Source organism: Pteropus vampyrus, unplaced genomic scaffold (genome assembly GCF_000151845.1).
Source record: "Pteropus vampyrus isolate Shadow unplaced genomic scaffold, Pvam_2.0 Scaffold213, whole genome shotgun sequence".
Classification (NCBI taxonomy): domain Eukaryota; kingdom Metazoa; phylum Chordata; class Mammalia; order Chiroptera; family Pteropodidae; genus Pteropus; species Pteropus vampyrus.
In genome coordinates this window covers 3,928,519-3,944,666 of record NW_011888994.1, presented here as the reverse complement: position 1 = coordinate 3,944,666, position 16,148 = coordinate 3,928,519, and the positions used below count along the sequence as shown (strand labels likewise).

General features: G+C 36.8%; 1 pseudogene; it reads left to right on the top strand.

Moving 5' to 3' along the window:
* Positions 1 to 12,105: 12,105 nt before the first annotated feature.
* On the top strand, positions 12,106 to 12,224 carry LOC111747191 (annotated as a pseudogene).
* The last annotated feature ends 3,924 nt before the right edge of the window (positions 12,225 to 16,148 follow it).

The window sequence follows — 16,148 nt, the reverse complement described above, 5'->3', positions numbered from 1 at the left end:
CACTGTTTTTTTCTTCTGTAATGTTTAGTCTGCTGTTAATCCCATCCAGTATATTTTTCATCTCGTGCATTATAGCGTTAATTTCTAGAAGTTCAAATTAGATCTTTAAAAATAAAATCTTCCATGTCTCTACGTAACTTTGTGGACATATGGAATATAGCTATATAATATCTATTTTAATGTCCTCGTCTGTTAATCCTAACATCTGTGTCACTTCTGTGTCAGTTGGGATTAATTGGTTTCTTCTTATGATTGAATTTTCCTGCTTCTTTGCATGCCTTGTGATTTTTGATTAGAAGCCATACATTATGAATTTTATCTTGTTAGGTGCTGGATATTTTTGTATTCTCATTAATAACTCTTGAATTTTATTCTGGGATGCAGTTAAGTTACTTGAGAACAGTTTGAACCTCTCGGATCTTGTTTTTAAAGTTTGTTAAATGAGATCAGAGCAGTGCCCAGTGTAGGAATAATTTTTCTCCACTCTTGAGGCAAGACCCCTGCGAGCACTCTGCCCAATGCTTCATGAATAATAAGATTTGTAATCTGGCTCATGAAAACAAGCACTATTCTTGGACCTGTGAGAGTACCTTGGCACCTTTCTGGTGGTTCTTTCTCTGGCCTTGGTTAGTTTCCTCACATGCATGTGTGATCAGTACTCTAACTACTCAAGAGGCACCTTCTGTAGACCTGTGAAGTCCTCTCTCTGCAGCTCTCTCCTCTCCAATCCTCTGTCCTACAAACTCTGGCTGCCTTGGTCTTCCCAAACTCTTAGTTTTATCTCTTCAACTTAGGTAAACCATAATCATCATGGTTTGTAATTAATAAATGAATGCGATCATTTGATTAACATCTGGCCCTTACTTAACAACCAGTCTGTAAGCTCCTTGAGGTTAGGGATTTGGTCTGTTTTGCTCATTGTCATACCTCTAGGACCTTATACAGTATCTGGCTGACAGTGGGTCCTCAATAAATACTGTGAATAAAAGAATGAACATTAAACCCATTCATAACACTTAGAAATACTAAGTTCCCCAAGACTTTACAGGAATTAATATATGCTGTAGTCTGAATGTTTGTGTTCCTCCAAATTCATGTGTCGAAACCCTAATGCCAATGTGATGGTGTCAGGAAGTGGGCCTTTTTGGAGATGCATAAGTCATGGGGCAGAGCCCTCACAAATGGGATTAGTGCCTTTATAAAAGAGACCCCAGAGAGATCTCTCACCCCTTCCACCATGTGAGGACACAGAGAGGAGGTGCTTTCTATGAACCTATGTCATCTTCGATAAGCTTTATTTGTTTCACCTTTCACATTTAACATATGGTTAATTTGGAATTGAACTTTGTATATAGTTTGAAATAGGTACAAATGTTCATTTATATCTATTTGAATATGCAATTAATCCAGCACCACTTATCGTAAGGACTATTCTTTTCCCACTATATTCCTGTGGATCCTTTGTCATAAATCCGATGACAATATATGCATGGCTCTCTTTTGAGACTCTTCTATTTCATTAGTATATTTTTCTATAGTTGTACCAATACCACACTGGCTTAATTATTTTAGCTTTGTAAAATGTCTTGATTTCTGTAAATTATTGAACTTCTCTTTTCTTTGCTGTTCTTGACACTTGCAATTCTATGCAAAATTTAGAATGTGTGTGTCAACAAAAAATAAGCCCACTGGTCAAGCTGGAACAATTAGAGCAACAAAATAAATAAAAGAGTATTAGATTATAATCTAAAGTATGAAATAATATACATGCATCCATATTGATATAAATAAATGATTGCATAAATAAATAGAAAGGCAAATAGACAAATCTTTGATGCAGAATTTCAGGTAAGTTATGTAAATGTTCCACTCACTAGGAAGTGAAACATAACTCTTCACTTCTGTGTGGACTGTATGTAGTGACTTCCTCCAAAGAGCACAGCTTGCAAAATGGGGAAAATTAGTGACTTCATAATGGAGAAAGTTGATGGTATATACCCTTGATACGATGTAATGAGAATGGCACTTTACCTCTTTGTGGTCTTTCTCCCCAAGGCCCATAACCTCACTCTAACCATGAAAAAAACATCAGAAAAAAATCCCAACTGAGGACATTCTACAAAATACCTGACAAGAACTCCTGAAAAATACCGAGGTAACCAAAGACAAGTAAAGTCTGAGAAACTGTCACAGTCAAGAAGAGCCTAAGGAGACATGATGACTAAATGTAATATGGTATCCTGAATGGAATCCTGATATTGGATAAAAACTAAGAAAATCTAAGTAAGCAAAGTATGGACTTTAGTTAATAACAAATTATTATTGGTTGCTTAATTGTAACAAAGGAACCACATGAATGTAAGATGTTAATAATAGGGGAAACTGGATGTAGGGAACATTAAAACTCTCTGCACTACCTTTACAACTTTTCTGTAAATCAAAATCTCTGCTAAAATAAAAATTTTTTAAAGTAGAAATACAAAACAACAGAGCAGCACTTGACACGTATGTTTTCTGCTGTTGTGCAATAGGAAGTACATGACATCGGCTATGCTTTGTTCTTGCCAAACAGTTTTACCTGAAGATAATCATGAGTAAACTATCAAAGAAATCTAAAATATGGGACATTCTACCAAACAATTGTCCTGTACTTTTCAAACAATGAAAAACCGGGGGACTGTTCTAGATATTAGAAGATGGGTGATATGTAGCAATCAATGGCAATACGTGAAACTTGACTGGATTCTGAATTGAAAGAAAAAAAACAGCTGCGAAAGACTTTGGGGGGGCTCGTTAGAGAACATTGGATCTGAAATCTTTTGTTGATCCTTGCAACTTGAAGCGTGGTCACAGAGCAGCAGCAGCAGCATCATTATCTGGGGACTTCTTAGAAATGTAGAACTTGGCTCCCATCCCAGACCTGCTGAATCAGAATCTGCATTTTGACAAGATCCCCAGGTGCTCGCATGCACAGTAAAGGTCTATAAGCACTGTTTTTGATGGTATTAGAGAATTATTGTTAAATATCTCAAGTGTGAAACCAATACTACAGATGTGTCAAATGCTTTAATTCTTAGAAGTTGCATGTTGAAGTAGAGGCCATCGGTGCCTGCAACTTACATTCAAATAGTTCAGAAAATATGAGTGTATGAAATGAAAAAAATATGGCAGGATGTTAACGATTGGTAAATTGAGCGGAGCCATGTACAAATGTTTATTGTAGATTCAAATTTTTACAACTTCAAATGTAGAATATTTTTAATGGGGTTGCCTTGAATTAAAAAATTTATTTAGTAAAAAATTGCCATTGCGATAATATCAAATTTTCTCATCTATGAACCTGGTACATCCCTCTACACATTCAAGTTTTCCTCTCTGTCCTTCAGCAACATTGAACAATTTTCTTCATATAGATTTTATATGTTTCTTTTTGATTTACACTTATTCCTAGGTGTGTTAGGGTTTTATGGTGGCAATTGTGAATGGATTCTTCTCAGGTATTTTTCACTGGCTGTTGCCAGTATATAAGAAGCTCTTTATTTTAGAATGTTTATTTTGTAATTTGTTACTATGTTAGTCTTATTTCTCTAATAATTTTGGGGGCCATTTTCTTGAATTTATTAGGAAGATGATGATAACATCTGAAAATAATGAAAAGTTTGTCTCTTCTTTTTTAATATTTTTAGAGTTTTTTTTAAACTTGACCTGTTAAATTGGTTTCCTGCACGATATTAAATAGGAGTAATAGCAAATATCATTGTCTTCTTCCTGACTTTAATGCAATGGCCATTAGTGTGTCACTGTTAATTCAATGTTGCTTTTGGTTTCTCCTATATTCTTTTTTATTGTAATACACTTACAGCTTTTATTTAATTAGAAATGCCTGTTAAATTATATTAAGTCCCTTTTTGGCATCTTCGGAAATTATTTCATTGTTTTTTCTCTTGTAATTTATCAATATAATCAATTTCTTTATAGTAAACTGTATTTTCATTTCAGAAATAAAACTCTTTGACCATATGTATTATTCTTTTAACATTCTTTTAACACTTTATTTTTCCTATCTATATTCACAAGTAAAATTGGTCTATGATATTCTTTTCATTTGCTTTCTTTGTCAGGTTTTTGTATTAAAGTCAATATGAATCATGATATTCCCACTGTGGCCTATTCACAATGTCAATAGACATTGGTGAATTGAATTGAATCTAGCTGCTGTGGTGTTTCACTCAGTTCCCCATTCATCACTTGTCTACAGAATCCAAGAACACAGATCATTACTATTCCTTTGCCCCTGGGTAAAAAAAAGCCAGAAGAAACACCATCGGATTATGGGTATCAACTTAAGACCATGGGCTTTAACATACTCTTGGTAGAAATAGCTGCTTTTGAAAATCAACTTAGTGATATTTCCTCGCTAAAAATAAAGACAAATTGAATAGAAACTCTCCCAGTTCAATGGATAAAAGACTGTTACACAAGCAAAACTTTAATGAAAGGCAGAAAAATTTAGTGCATGGGTAAGAAAGATTATGACCATTCAAATTATCTCTCAGAACATTCAATACAAGTTCACGAAATACAAGTGATATTTTGACTGTCTTGTTCAGTTTTTATAGCGAGTGCCTCCCACCAGAGAAGCCCTCAGTAAATTTTTTGAAAAAATGAAAGAGAAAGGATTGTCCTTTTGGTCTGTCCGCTCCCACACAGGTATCCCAAGTGTCCACAGCCACACCACAGTGCACTGGGCAACTCCGTGGTCCCAACTGATGGACTGAGCTTAGAGTACGGTGCCAAATCGACCTTTTTCCCATCACTGCACAAATGTCTGTGCCTCCACGGAAGAATATGATGGTGAGAAGGGGCACCTAGACTGTCTCTTCTAACCAGGGCAGGCCAGCACCACTGCCATGCCTTGTTCTGGAGTGGCTGCCAATTCAGGGGTGTCGAGAAGGCTGATTGAAGCTGAAAAGCAGGAACCAGTGAGAACACACCAGGGGGCAGGCATTGTGGTATGTACCAGCAGCTATTTTCCTAAGTGAAACCTACAACTTAGGAACTTAAATCTGTGAATATAAATTATGGTGTTTAGCAGGAATGAATATGCAAGTGAAGTTCTATAAGTATTTTAAGTCGGTCAGCCTCTGGGGTGCTACAGGAGTCTCTTCTCTGTTTCATACTCCCTCCACAGCTGTTCGGCAGTTGCTGTTGGGGAATCTAGCATGAAAACAGAATTCAAAGGTCTTTGGGGTGATTATGGAAAAACCACACGCTGAGAGAGTTGTATCAAAGTTTCAAAGTCTTCAAGTGAGGCATTATTAGCATCTGTGAAGCATTTGTGACCCAGCAGACTCCCAGCTCTTGGAACTGCATTTTGTGAAAAGCCAAACGATGCGGAGCAGATGTGTCTCTCCTCCCTTTGATACACTGAAACATCCAGTTTGTTATCAAGTCCTCTCTTCTACCTCCTAAATGTAACTTGAATGTCTTATTTTTCTCAATCCCCACTGCCACTATCTTGGCCCAAGTCATTGTTATCTACAGTGTAGACTTCTGCAGTAGCTTCCTCTAGTGGCAAGGCCATTGCATTGCAGAGCTCCAGGAGGCAACATTTACGTTGTAGCCTATGTAAGCACACCCCTTGAGCACACTCTACCTGCACAACAGGTTACAGTAGGAAGGGGTCCTTGGAGTCGTGCAATGTCGCCCAACCTCTGCTCTCCCTCCTTTCTCCCTCTTGAGAGCTATTTTCTCTTTGTTATTTATTATTATTTCCTTTTGTTATTTGTTATTACATCATTTCTCTTTGTTATTTATTATTATTATTGGAGTATTTCAGGTAAATAGAAAAAATAAAGTGATATAACGTGCACTTACACATTCATCACTCAACTTTTTCATATTTTAACATTTCGCAAAAGTTTTTGGAGTTAGGTAACCTAAATATTTACCATGAAATATATCACACATAGGGAAGAGTAAATATAATGTAAATGAACAGTTTAAAGGACAAATATTCATGTACCCACCATTCAGCTTAAGAAATAGAATATTTCCAAATGCCCTTAAAGCCTCCCATATGCCCCTTCTACAACAGAAACTCTGCCACGTCACCCAGAAGTAACGACTGTCCTGAATTTTGAGATAACTGTTTTCTTGCGTTTCTTTATATTTGTAACAGATATGTACAGATCTTTAATGTTTTGCTCCATTTTGCCTATTTTTTGACCTTTATATAAATGGAATCAATCTGAATGCATTCTCTTGTGATTCGCATTTTTGTTGTTGTTGTTTAGTAATAGGTTTTGGGAGATACCTCTGATGTTGCAAGGGGACTGAAATTCACTTATTTTCATTGCTTTTCAATCCCATACCTCACACTGCAGCCAGAGCAATCTTCTAAAGATGTACAACCAACATCACTCCACTGCATAAAACCCTTCAGTGGCTTTCCAATACTTAGAATAGAATCGCAGATCCCTGATGTGGCCTATGAGCCCCACGTGATCTGGCCCCAACTCCCTCTCGGGTCTCATCTCTCTCCCTAGGCTGAGGCCCATTTCCTTGATGTCAACAAGCTTTTCCTTTCCTTCTGGACTTTGCACACACCTAGATTCTTCCTGTCACTCCTCACCTGGCTAAACTTGCTGATATTTCAGGTCTATGATTAAACATCCCTTCTTTAAATGGATCTTCACTAACCTCCCAACGTAAATTAGGTGCTTCTTGTTTTGCTTCCTTTCCACTCGATTTCTTCAAGCACTTACCGTAGTTTTGTTGTATATTTAGTTGTGCATTTTTTATATGTATTTAATGTTTGTCTTCCTTAAGTTGTATTGAGGACAGGATCACATATGTTTTGCTCATAATGGCATATCCAGTCCTAGCAGAGCCCTGGTGTGTAGTAAGTTCCAAATAGTCACAATTCGATGAGAGTTGAAGCCAAGAAAACTTGATGTAGTCAGGACAAAAAAAGTGTCCAGCTCATGTATTCTGGGACGATTCTCTGCTGGATAAAAATTGTTAAAAATGAAGGTGTCAAAGCATGCTTCAAGAAAGCCTGTCAGGCTCAGTGTGATCGGAGTCAGATGTTAAGCTTTTGTATTTGTCCTATATGCTGACCCAGAGAAAGTGACCAGGAGGCAACTTAATGGAATGAGTGCTGTGCTATATTTTAAACATAAAATATATAACGATAACTAAAACTTACTGAGTCCTTACTTGTTCAGGCACTATTCTAAGTGCTTTGCATGAATGAATGAATTTAATTCTCATAATATCCCTCAAAGGGCAGTAGTTCGTTATCCCGGTTTTTACATATCAGGAAACTGAGGCACAGAAAGATGAAGTAACATGCCAGAGCTTACGCAACTAGCAAGTGGCAATGTGGACCCAGGTAATGTTACTCCAGTGTTCTTTGCCACTATGCTATATTGACTTTTAATAATTTCATTCAGTGAATATTTGCAGCAAGAATAAACAAGGGTTATACCAAAGTTCAGTCAAAGTGCTATAGGCCTCTGGAATGAGAGGATTTTCGTTCTATGTATGGCTGTCTACTGCAGCGTTTCAGACTTGAGGAACAAGCATGGGAGGACGAGGCTGTTCATGACGCATCAACAGAGCATGAGACACATCAGGGATGGGGATGCGATTTGGTGTTGGACAACAGGTATGTGTGAAGTGAAGGAAAGATTGTAAAGATAGACCGTTGCCAGAATATGGAGGGTCTTGAATGATATTTCTGGAGGTTTCTAAGTTTTAAGCAGTGCTTCAGCTTAAATAAATGCATTGTCATATTGAATACATACAGGATCTTGTAACATCAACAACGGGAGCTCAGATGTTGCAAGTGAGGGAGACAGAATGACACTTCTCCTATCTATTCATAGCCATTTCTTTCCATAAGGGTTGAAGGGCCCTGGGATTCATACATAGAGAAATGTCTGATGGCTGGGGGAGCCTCAAAGGAGGCAGATTGCAGGGACAGACAAGAAACCCAGATGAGAATTTACTGTACGAGATGGAGTGAGGCAAAGAGAACCAGGATCATCAGTATTGGTGTCTTGGACCAGAGGGAAGGCCTGGGTCTGGGAGGAGGGTAGCAGGTGACACTAACATTCATGGGAAGCTGATCACCTCCTAGAGTGTGTGCACTATAGGAGAGAAGGGCTGTGGACACTGTGAAATAGGCACACTCAAATACATCGTCGCAGCCTGAGTGTGACTGGTGGTGAGTTGCGGCCCTCAGTGTTCTCAAGTATCTCCATCATTGTGTGTCGTGAATTCCCAGCTCAGCCACACCCAGAGGGCACCATAGCCAGATTACAACTATCCCAGTCCCCCAAAGACTTTTTCCACCCTGTGCCTGTCCTTCTCCCACCTGAGCCAGCCCCGCAGGGAGCCAGACGTCACAGAATGAGTAAGGGAGAGAGAGAGGAAAAGAACAAGGGGGAAAGAGGGAAAAGCCAATCAGAACCCCCTTTCTGGGTTTCAGGTTTCTGAGCCTGAGTCAGGACTGAGCCAGGAGTTGGGGAGAAAGTTTAAATTGAGTGAGATTAAAGATTTGATGTGAAATTGGACCAAACTTGTTAATACCTGGAAAAGTCAGTAATGACTGCAAGTGACTAGAAAAGCTATCGGATCTAGCCAAGGTTTCGTTAGAGTTTAGAAACTGGAGATTCAACTTAACATGGAAGAAAGGTAGGGTTATGAATAAATATCGTGCTTTTCTCCTGCAGCTTGCACCCCACTAAGACCAGCATATTCAATAACCAGTTAGAATAAATATCTCCAAATGGCTCCCCACAAATGTTATACCAAGTTCCTCCCTCACCACCAAGGTGTGCAGTACCTGCTTTCAGAAGAGAGGTTATTGATATTTACACACTGGGAGACATATCTCTCCTTTGATACCCTAATAAAGTAAATACAGTAAAATACAAAATTAATTTTGTTCTTGAATACCTCCAATTGATTACTACAGGCTTCCTGACATCACGTACTATTTTAAATGCCCATGTGTTATCCCAAAACCCAGCTTCTAGCGTCAAAGTTTCAAGTTATATAGACTGTTTTATATTCCAGATAGGATATTCTCAAGTACTAACTTGAGGTGTTAAAGAAGATTCATTGCAAAAATAAATATCTATTTTTAACTTAAGGGCATTTGTACATTTTTTTAAAATCTGGTAATTGATGCTATCATGTAAAGAGCTAAATAAGTGCATAGGTATATTAAAATTATGTTGTCCACAGATTATTTATTAGTTAACTCTAATTTATATTGGCTTAAGGTCTGAAAATTAACTAAGGATCTAGAAACTATAATTTAAGTTGACATGTTAAGCCATTTGTTGAATCATAAAAATTAATCTTTTATAAACACATTACATATTATCAAGTAATGTAGTTGAACACATAATTTTGCAATTTAAACTTAGGAAATTCAAATTAATTAAGCTTTTCATGAGAAAATAAATTCAAGACTTTCATAACCTGGAATGTTATATAAACATTTTTATATAGTAGAAGTCAGGGAGAAGATAATAGAACTGCTTTTAAATAAAAATTGTTAAGTCAGTTTAATTTATCCAAAGACACATCTTGATTATAAATATTTTCTTGTGTAATTATATAACTGATATCAAAACTTTAAAGTTATTTATAAGATACTTACTTCTTATAACATAGTAACAAGACCATTAATTAAACTCATAGTTAAATTCGATTTTTTATTACAGCTTTGCCAAGAAACATTTTTTTGAAGAACTATATATTTAAAGTACAAGAAGCAGAAAAATAGTTTCAGAAATCACTGAATTTCTTGTTCTTCCCATTTATAAGTGCTTCTTATGTTAATATTGTTTTTAAAAGTCAATTAGAAGAAAAGTTTATTCTTTTAGATTTTTAAAAACTTTTAATTTTGAAATTATTGCAAATTTTCAGAAAAATCACAAAAATAATACAGAGGGTTTACATGTGCCCTACGCCTAGCTTTTCCTAACATCTCACAGAGCCATAGTATGATGCTCAAGACCAAGGCATTGACATCAATGCAACAGTGTTAACTGAACTGCATAGCTTGTTCAAATCTCACCAGATTTATCTGACCCAAGATCCAATCCAGGATCCCATATCGCGTTTCGTTGATCTCTCTCCTTAGTGTCCTCTAGCCAGTTGCCTTTCTTGGTCTTTCATGACTTTGATACTTCTGAAGAGTACAGCTCAGTGATTTTGTAGAATGCCTATCAATTCGGGTTTGTCTTATGCTTTCTCATGATTCATTTGAGATTACGCATTTTAGCAAGGATACTACAGAAGTGATGTTGTGCCCTTGCTGGGCCATCTCAGCAGGGGGTACATGATGTTAATGTGTTGCATTACTGATGATATTAACCTTGATTTCTTGGTTAAGATGGTGTCTTCCAGATTTCTCCACAGTAATAAAAATATTTTTCCCTTTGTAATTCATAAATACCTTTGCACAGAGATATTTTGAGGCTAAGCAGGTATCCTGTTTCTCTTTAAGCTTTTGCTCACTAATTTTAGCATTGAGAGATGGATCTTGCCTGCAACAATATTACTCTGGTGTTTGCCTAATGATAATTTTTCATTTCCCTCACTCCTCCTAATTTATTAATTGCATTTCTGTTCCTCTTCACTCGTGTATTTACTCAATCATGTATTTATATCACTATGGACTCATGGACATTTATTTTATTCTATGGTTTATAATCTAACACTGTCATCACTTATAGTCTTGCTCAAATTATTTCGCCTTTGGCCACTGGCAGCTCCTTCAGGTGGGCTTCTGTGTCCTTTCAACACACCAACATATCTCTTCCCTTTTTTTTTTAGTACTTTTTTACCTACTGTCTCCACAAGACATTCCAGGCTCATAGTATATTTTTCCTGTCCCAGTCCTGGAATCAACCATTTCTCCTAAGAGTCCTGGTTTGTTTTATTCATTTCTTTTATTACTTCTGGATTTTGAATCTTGGTTAGAAAGCTGGCTCTAGGGTCTAACTCCTTCTCACCTTATATCAGTGAGACACAGTGAATGGGTTATTCCATCTAAATAATCACAAAGACTTTTGCAGGAAGTCTAATAGAAATGTTACAGTGAGCATTCACCTCCAAGTCCTGTCCTTCTGGAGGCTCCAGACATTGTAAGGACAATATGTCTTCTCATTAATCCTAATCATCCGATGGGTAACTTTTGACACCCCACCTCCCAAAGACAGACATTGAATCTCAGAGACTTTAGAGCCTTAATTAACATTCATAAGCAGAAACATTTTCCTGATTGTAGCATCAGGTCCTCAGCCCCTTCCCAGGCCAGACTTGGCCTTTTGTTATGCTGAGCCCTGTTCACACTCTTTTCAGAACATGCCTCAGAGCTTAATAAATGATGCGTTTCAGAGCTATCTACTCCTTCAAGTTAAAGCTTTAAATTTTTTTTCAATTACACTTGATATAGAATATTATATTAGTTTTAGGTGTACAATATAGTGATTAAACGTTCCTATAACTTACAAAGTGATCATCCCAGCAAGTCTAGATAGTACCTTATTTAAGGAACAGGGTCAAATTCTTTTGCAGAATCTCTATTCTCTGGTAAGCTCTGTAAATGGAATGGAGTTGTTCCTATGTGGATATGTTATTCTCTTGTCAAAAAAAAAAAAATACTATGAATGATATTGTTCTTCCAGTTAGCTCAATACTAATCCAAATGAGAAAATTAGTACCTAATAATGACACATAAAAAAGATCTATTTCCAGCCTTAATATTCACTTTCACCATTACACTAAACTAAACCAGAGTTCCTGGAAATACTTATCAAGCTCACCAAAAGCCTGGTGAACATAACCCAATGATGTTTTAACAGTTTATATCAAGATTAACTATTTCTGGTCAATGTTACCCAGTTGCGGGCTTTATATATGTCTGCCTCCTGACCCTCACAATAATATTAAGTTAACATACAAGTTTGCAGAGAAATTAAAAGCCAAGAATATACATCTTATTATATAATCAGTTTTTGTCCACAGAATCACAAAAAAAGTCTATGATAGATCAATGAGAATAAAAAATAATCTTTCGTCTACGGCTGTGCCACCCTGAACAAGCTTGATTTCATCTGATCTCGGAAGCTAAGCAAAGTTGGGCCTGGTTAGTACTTGGATAGGAGGCCATCTAGGAAGACCAGGTGCTGTAGATGTAAAAAATAAAAAATAAGAGATTGTAAACTGTCAAAGTCCATGCAATCTGTGAAGTCAACCAAGGGTTGCCTCACCCAAAAAATAAAAATAAATAAAAATAATCTTTTGTTGTGCTTGGTTCAGTTCTCTACAAGATGAAAAAGAATATAGCAATGGAAAATTTCTTATATGTCTAATGTCTATTCACAGTTTCATTTAATCAAATATTGGTAATTTTATTATTGAAACTTTATATCATACTTACTCAATTTTGTTTCTAACTCTCTTACTGGGTATTAATTTTTAAATATTTTAATTTCTTTTTTCTGTTTTTATTTATTCATTTTTACTGTTTTTAAATGACCTATCTCGGATCCACCTTTCTAACTTTAACCTTTGGGATATTAATTTTGCTTATTGATTTAGGCAGAAACAGCCTTTTAATGGTTTAGATTATTTATATTAAATCTAGTATTTGGTACATTGGGTCTTAATTCTTTCACTGTATAGTAGACATCTTTGTCTCTTTGGTTATGGGCTATATTTTCTACTTTATCATTTAAAATGTTTTGGAAGACAAAAAAAGAATATTTTAAAGCCACATGTGAATATCTTAAAACACTAAGCACTCTAGCCCCTCTTTCCCTAATCAAAGTACGCTCCACTTCTCTTTGTGGAAAACAAAGGATACTACTCTTTTTATCTATGTTGATTTCCCATTCATAATTAAATCTGATAATTCTCACTTTTTTTCTTTCATGTTTCTTTAATGCTTTCTGTATCTTACTTTTCTTCAAATAATTACACTGGTATCAAAAATAACCCTTCTACAGTTACTTCCTTACTTCTTTAACAGTAATTGGTATCAATAATTTTCATGGGGTTCATTTTTTATCCATTATCCATTCAAATCTCTTCCTCTAATTTTAGCTTTGCGTATTACATATTGTAGCTTTGAGCAATCTTTTCAAAAAAGGCCCTTGGCTGCCATATTTTTTGAAATTGGGTATGTCTGAGAATGTCCTTCTGTTGCCTCCCTATACAAATGGCTTGATGTGGTCCATTATTTTTGAATTGCAGTTTATCCCTTCCATAGAAGATCTCATTGCATTGTCATCTGGCATTGCTCATTGCAATGGAAAAAGCCAAAGCTAGTCTGATATTTTGCTCTTTGAAAATGACCTACTTTTTCTGCTTGAAAACTTGCAGAAAAAAAGAAACTTATTTTTTTCTCCTTATAGTTTTACATTTTTATGAAACTGTCATGGTGTTGCTTTTGTTATTGATTTTGCCTAGGATTTTGGAAGTACTCTCTGCAATTTTTTTTTCAAATATAGTGTATTTTCTCTTGTTTTCTTTGAGTATTGATTTTGATCCTTTTGTCAATTTTTTCACCTTTAAAAAGTCCCTTTTATTTGGAAATTAGGTCTCCAAATTTAACAATTTCTCTTGAATTATTTTCTTATTTTTTTTCATTCCTTTTCAATTCTGACTATTGTAATTATGAATAAGAGGAGAGGGGGATAAACAGATTTTTTTAAATATGTAGAAACCGCACAGAATGACAATTGTCAAACAGGAAGACTTTCTTTAAAGAATACCAGTTGAGACCTATGTGGCTGAATCGGGAATGACATGGGCAGCTGGACCATTTCATCCATTTTCAGAACAGAGGATATACAGGTTCCCCTTTGGTGAAGGTGGTGAGCAACTGTAGCTAATCATAGAACAGGTGGAATCTATCACAGATCTCCCTTCTCTAGAGTCTTTAAAGAATCCTTCACGTAACCTGCAAAATATGTCAGACGTAGTTAAAAGACAACAGTGAATAAGTTCTTGACATGAGCTGACGATCCAAAGAGGTCTCTGGAAGTTCAGTTCAAGTGAAGTGTGTGAAAAACATGACAAATGAAGGTGTAAGTTACAACAGCATTTCTGGAGAGAGGGAGAGTTTCATCAGTGAGGATTATCCTGGCTGTTATTTTCAGGACTAGAGATTCCCTGGAGCAGATGGTTGTGACCTAGGATGCCCATCCATGGGCAGCAGGATTTCATCTATCTATTTGGGATTCAAGGTAAGCCCTAGATCTAGATCCTAGACCAGCAATCTGTTCAGATTCTAGGCATGGGAACCAACAGAGGACCTGGCTAAAGGGCTGCACCAACCTGAAGGGGAGGAAGGGTGACAGGAGAGCTGGCCACGTGCCCCTGTGGACTGGCAGGGATGGAGATGTGGGAAATAAAATGGAAGTGGCTGGGCTTACGAAGATGAATTAGGACTGAGATGTTAATGCAGCACTTGCCTCAGTGGGGACTGACAGAGAAACAAAATGGGACTAAGACTGTAGATAGGAAATTAGCGATCCCTGCCATCAGGAGCTGGGAAATAGAAGTCTTTGGGAGCACAGTGGCCATTTTTATGATTGTGGAAGGATCTATCCCATTTTTCTTTAATTCATCTTTCATCAAAGTTGTTTGACAAATGCCTTTAGTTATTTTATGTCTTTTCTACATCTAGGCTTCTGATCTGGCCTTTCTTCTGTGATCAATCAGCAGACTGGTAGTTATGAAACAGATACTATAATTGTTGTAGAGATCTTCTTGAGGACATTGTCAATGACATATGTCTTTCCATTTGTTAGAATCACTTAAGAAATTCTTTCAAAGAAAAGTATGACTTCAGAGGAAGGACCAGCCCCTTGTGGTCCTATTTACCTTGCATTTATTGATGCTCCCAACACATAAATCTGTCCATTCTTTGTAAACCCCAAGTTTACTGAGCTCCTCTTTCTCATCTAAGATCTTCTCATTGGAGACACAGAAAAGGTGGAAATAATTTGAGCTCAATTAATTATGGAGCCTAAAATTTCCAGTTCCTGCAACTTTCCTATGGACGTGATCATAGGTGGCATCCCTACATTTCTATCCCTTCAAAATACTTTGAACATAAGTAAATACTGCTATTTTCATCAAGAAAAACATTTTGCTAAGTTTTTCTCCATGTACTTATTCTGAGATTCCCGTTCGCCACTAAGTTTTTCAAATTCACTCATTTTTAAATGGACTTCCAATTTCCTAAGAGGCCATTATATATCGTGCCATTACTTTTCTGCTGCTTTCCAAACAGCTAGGTAACTGATTCGATGGGAAAATTATTTTGACATCTTATCTTTAATCAGAACATTACATTTCCTCCTAATCATAAAAAGTGGGTCTTAGTCATTTGCGTGTTGCCCTTATTGTACTTTCTCCTCTAGACCCATAGTGAAAGTTTGAAATTGAAGGGACACAAGAGATGTGGACTGCATATTAGAAACTCATTTACCACATCAGTCTGAGGTTTGCTCCCTCTTGTCTAGAGACTCAGAGATCATTAGGTATCATCTACGTAGACCCAAGGAAACCGTTCTAGAACTAGAAAGATGCAGGATAATTTTAAGAACGAAAACAAAAGCGAAACTTCAGCCTTTCCTGGGATATCACTGGCATTTATGGGAGCACTTGCCCCCCATTCCTGAGGAACTCTGCTGTACTGCTTTAGGATAATCTTTGAAAGTGACTATGTCATAGAAGTGCGTTTCTAGCAATCAACAGCTAAAATTACCTGATGGGAAAAAGGTCTTCTGAGGGAAGCTAGGAGGTGGGACAGGGGATGAGACAGGAGCAGACCAAGCTCAACAAGCCTCAATTTGTTCTGTTTTCAGTGTATCAGCCACCACCATCTTCAACAGGAGTGAATGGAAGAGAGTGCAGCAAAGGTATGCCCAAATGCAAACCAAATGCCATTCCAAAGTGCAAATCAGAATTCAGCAAGTTCTTATAATTCAGTGTCCTATGGTATTGTCTGAGAATAGACTGTTCTTTGATGAAGTTGTCCCCATTTTCACATTTTTCCCAAGTCACCTTCCCATGCCCAAAACTTGTGGAAGGGCACAGCCTTTCCT